Source organism: Physeter macrocephalus, chromosome 19 (assembly GCF_002837175.3).
Source record: "Physeter macrocephalus isolate SW-GA chromosome 19, ASM283717v5, whole genome shotgun sequence".
NCBI classification, from domain to species: Eukaryota; Metazoa; Chordata; class Mammalia; order Artiodactyla; family Physeteridae; genus Physeter; species Physeter macrocephalus.
The window spans coordinates 31,496,954-31,502,110 of record NC_041232.1 but is presented as its reverse complement, the minus strand read 5'-3'; positions in this window follow the sequence as shown (position 1 = coordinate 31,502,110).

The following is a 5,157-nucleotide window of genomic DNA, read 5'->3' as shown; positions in this document are numbered from 1 at the left end:
CCTGCGCGTCCGGAGCCTGTGCTCCGCAACGGGAGAGGCCACAACAGAGGGAGGTCCGCATACCACAAAAAAAAAAAAAAAAAAAAAAAGAGAAGGTCTGAATTTAAAAAATAAAAATAAAAAAGCTTGGACTTCCCTGGTGGCGCAGTGGTTAGGAATCTGCCTGCCAACGCAGGGGACACAGGTTCGATCCCTGGTCCGGGAAGATCCCACAGCCTGTCCGCCACAACTACTGAGCCTGTGCTCTAGGGCTGTGAGCCACAACAAGTGAGCCCACATGCCACAACTACTGAAGCCTGCGCACCTAGAGCCCATGCTCCGCAACAAGAGAAGCCACTGCGATGAGAAGCCCATGCACCACAACGAAGAGTAGCCCCTGCTCAACGCAACTAGAGAAAGCCCACGCGTAGCAACGAAGACCCAACGCAGCCGAAAATAAATAAATAAAAAATAAATTTATTTTTTAAAAGTCTTTAAATAAATAAATAAATAAAAATAATAAAAAAGCTTATTTCCTTCTATACTGGAAATCTATCAAAGAATGGTACTTCAATAATCCCTCTCATCTGGTTCTATTTTTTTCATAGTTGTTATTCCTTCTAACATGTGAAAAGAGGTCTGATGTTTATTGTTTGCTGTCTGTTTCCTCGCACTTGAACGTAAACTCCACAGGGGATGCCTTTTGTCTTTCGTTCTTGCTGTTGCTCAGGACCGAATTCAAAGTACCTAGAATAGTGCCTGGCATGTACCAGTTACTCAATAAACTGTTGTTAGTTGAATGAATGAATGAATCAGTAATTCCTATCATCCAACTGTGGGCATCTTTAGGATCTGAAATGCATAGGAAAATAAAAATCTGGAAAAATGAACTAAGTACAAAGGAATACATTTCTACCCATCACTCCCTTATTGACATATGACTTAGAAATCACCTACATATCTTGGCTCTCAATGCAGGACATAATATGGATAACTGAGCTATACTAAAGTTTTCTTCTTTCACTCAAATATTCAAATAAAGAGAAGTGGTTTATATAAATGTAGCTCGTTAACAATTATTAGTGCCCATCAGTGAGCCTCTTGGTTCCCTCATCCCCTCACCAGTCTGGTCCTGGATCAAGGGGAAATCACACTGCCGTGTTAGCAGAGGCTGTTGCCTGAACATGGTTCAGCACCCGACCCCTGGAAGAGCAAGAGACTTCCTAATTCTGTGGCAGAAAGGGTGGTATGTGTTCCTAGTCACAACTGAGAATTCCTTTTTTTCATAGACATAGGGTCCAGAATTTTAGATAGCTATGGTTTTCATTATAGTAATACTCATTTGCTTGTAGAAAATGGGTGAAAAAGGACTCCAGAAATTTAACTTTAGAAGCCAGCCACTATCAGATACATAATTTCTATGGGTGTCCAAAAATAATCAGCTTATAAGCACATCTATGGAACACAACCTCTTGGTAAATTAGTATTGCCAATATTTCTCACATTTAATGTGTGTTTATCAGCTCTCTTTGGAGCACCTGAAGCCAGTTTATGTGTACCAACATTTCTACCCAAGAGGATTCCCTGAAAGAATTAAGGATGTGAGATTAAGGACGTGAAAAAGTATTTTGTATTTGGGTGTAAGGGGTTTTAAACCTAAATCACAAAGACATGAAATATCATGCTGCTATAACAGATAAAAATCCTACAAAACCCGAATAATCTAGATGTAACTGCCCAGAAATCCTTCCCTTAATGAAAAAACAATGGAATTTTCCCATCTAATCAATCAGTAAAGTTCTCATTCTGTTTAGTATTGGTTTTTATCTGCTAAGCCCCTTCTAAGAGAGAAGCTGTGAAGACACAGCTGAGTCTTCACTGTGAGCTGCGTGAAGACACATGACTCGGAGGCAGAAGATAAGCCACACGCAGCAGAAAAACGTGGATGCAATCAGAAGACGAGTGCCCCACCTGCCAAAGTACAATGGACCCGGGGCTCACCGTGAACCTTAAGAGATGCTCCTCTGTAAGGGTCAAGCATAACTGCCTCTTTCTGGTTAGCCTAGAGACCTTTTCCATATCCCATCTTGCCTTAATCAATATGCATTCTTCTCAGAGTAAATTAAAATGTACACTTTGCATGTTGCTTTAGCTGCATTAATTTTTTCACAATTAAATCTTCCTTGGGGAGAAAGACATGACTTTGATTTCTTTTGTACTCTCCTCACAGCATATGGTACCACGTCAGACAGAGCTGAACTGTAGGGGCTGTGGGCCTCTTTCCCTGTAAATGCATCCTATGGAGCCTAAAGGCACTACTGCCGGAGTCCAAAGACCAGGGTTGCTCAATAAATATTAGCTATTATTGCACTTGTTCAGTGAATTGCTCTCACTGTCATCAGATAATTAGGGAAAATGAAAGCAGATCTAGGAATTTTCACTAGGAGAAAAAAATCTTTCATGACTAAATAATTTTTAAATTCTTTTAAAATAGCACCTTTTAAACCAAGGTGCTACTCTGTTATAAAAAGATGGTTGGCAGATGAGCTCTTTCAGGTAAAAATGTATTGTTAATGACAGCATTTATTATTTGCCCACCATAAGCCCACCATTGAGCGAGATACTTTACAAAGGTTGGCTCACTGAGTCCTTTCAAAACCTCTGATATGTAAGTTTAGTTATCCTCCTTGTTCACGTGAGGAAACTGAACTCGGAAAAATGAATGAACTTGCCCAAAGTCATCTAGTTAGTTAGATATCAGAATAGTAGAATCAGGACTGGGGGTGGTGAGGAGTAAGATTCCCGTCTGGAACATAGAAACAGCTGCTAGTATCCTGAATCTAATGATCGACTTCCAGCAGAGAACACCGTAATCAACACCTCAAATCTTTATCAATTCTTGAAACTCAGGTTTAATGTTTCCCAAGTTGCTGATGGGACAGGTCATATCAAAAATCAACATAACCAAAATAGAGCTCAAATTTTTATCACCACAATTTAGCCTCTTATTCCAGATCCTTACATGTTCCAGTAATGTCACTCTTCCCAATGTCCTCACACTCCAAGTCTCCACTCAGCCCAAGCCATCTCCAATAACTAATTACAATCATCAAGAAAGCAGCTGCCACCTCCTAAAAAAAAAACCACTCTGCTGGCTACTGGGTTTAGGCCTAGAAGACAGACAGAAAGCACATTAGCCAATTCATCACTTGAAGGAGCTTAAAATCTAGCAGTATTCACATAAAATGTTTAAAATGTACATCATAAAGTAAATGATCCAGAAAAATGCAACTGGAACTCAGAGGACAGTTTACCCTGGGCTGGAACGGTCATAAAATGCTTCATGTGAGAGGCAAGATTTGACTGGGCCTTGAAGGATAGAGGAAGCAATGAAACAATGATTTTAAAAGAAATTCTTGCTCATGGTAAAACACTCAAACTGTACAGAAGGACATGAAGGGAAGAGAAAATTCCAGACTCCTCTTCTCCTGGCCCGAGGAGAATGTGCTGCTGGCGATTTGTCAGTTCGACAGAATTTAAATACATGAAGGAAAAAGAAACAAAGGAAGAGGAAAGAAGGGCCAGAATAGCACAGTCCTGACAAGCAGAGGTGGTCATGCTGGAGAAGAGTTTGGATGTAAGAGACTAAGAAATGGAGGGGGGAGGGATAAATTAGGAGTTTGGGATTAGCATGTACACACTACTGTATATCAAAGAGATAAACAACAAGGACCTACTGGGAACTCCTACAGGGAACTCTACTCAATATCTTGTAATAACCTATAAAGGAAAAGAATCTTAAAAAGTGTATATATATATATATTTTTTTATATACATATATAAAATATATGTATAACTGAATCACTTTGCTGTACATCTGAAACTAATACAATATTGTAAAGCAGCTATATTTCAATAAAAAATTTAAAAAGAAAAAGAAATGGAGCTGAGCCACGAAGGGAGCCAGCTGTGCCTTCTCTCACTCACACATCTGAGGACCAACCAATCATGTTCCAGGTTTGTGCTAGAGTCTGGGGGATGCAGGGTAGTAAAAATGGTCATGGCTGCTGCCCTCATGGTCTCAAGGTCAGAGTTTGAGGAGTCTCACAGTGACTTTGACAGGTCTTTAGAAAAGTAAATCTAGATGCAAGTTGAATCAGAAGGAGACCCTGGAGGCAAGAAGTTCCATTAAAAGACTCTGTACATTCCCCACATAACATGATGAAGTCTTGAAGTGGAGGGGCGGCAGCAGAATCCATACAGTACAACTGCTTCAAAGTCTAACTTCATGAGGAAGAAATTAAGACCACGAGAAGTTACATGCTGTGCCCAAATTTGGAATGTAATTAAGGGCTTTATAAAATAACCTTTGATAAGCAAGTCTTGAAGAACTAAATGTGAAAATAAAACTTTAAGTTTATGAGATATAAAAGGGTGATACTTTTACCACTTAGAAATGGAAAAGATTTCTTAAACGAGATATCTATGCCATAACAAGAATAACCAAAAATGCATCTATTTTAAATTTTAAAAAGAATCTTTTCACCCAAAGATGTCCTAAAAGTGAAAAGACAAGCCACCAGTTGGGAGAAGCCCATTGAAACGAGCTTCATTTCATTTCTGGAATGAAATTACAGAAAAAACTCTGATATCCAGAATACATAACTAACTCTTACAAATCAATGAGATTTTTAATGCAGTGGGAGAGTGGACAACATGTATGCCTACACATTCCAAAGAAATCTGAATGTTAAGAGAGGAAAAAAATGGTCAACAACATTAGCAGTCAGGAAACACATTAAAACTGCAAGGAGATATAATTTCACATCCCGAAGGCTGGCAAAAAATAACATATACCACTAAGTGTTGACAACGATACAGAACAAAAGGAGCTCTTATAGATGTCTGGTGGGAGGATAAACAGACAAAACTCTTTTTGGTAATTTGGCATTACCTGCTAAATGGGAAGGTACAAATCCCTCCTACAATTCTCCTAAGAATATACCCTAAGGAAAGGTCCTTTGTTAGCACAAGGAGATGTGTGTATGAACATTCGTAGCAGCCTTGTTGGAAAATAAATAGAATGTCCATCAATACATTAATCACTATATATTATACAACGGAATACCATAGGGTAGTAAGAATGAATAAGTAATACCTATTCATATCAACAAGATA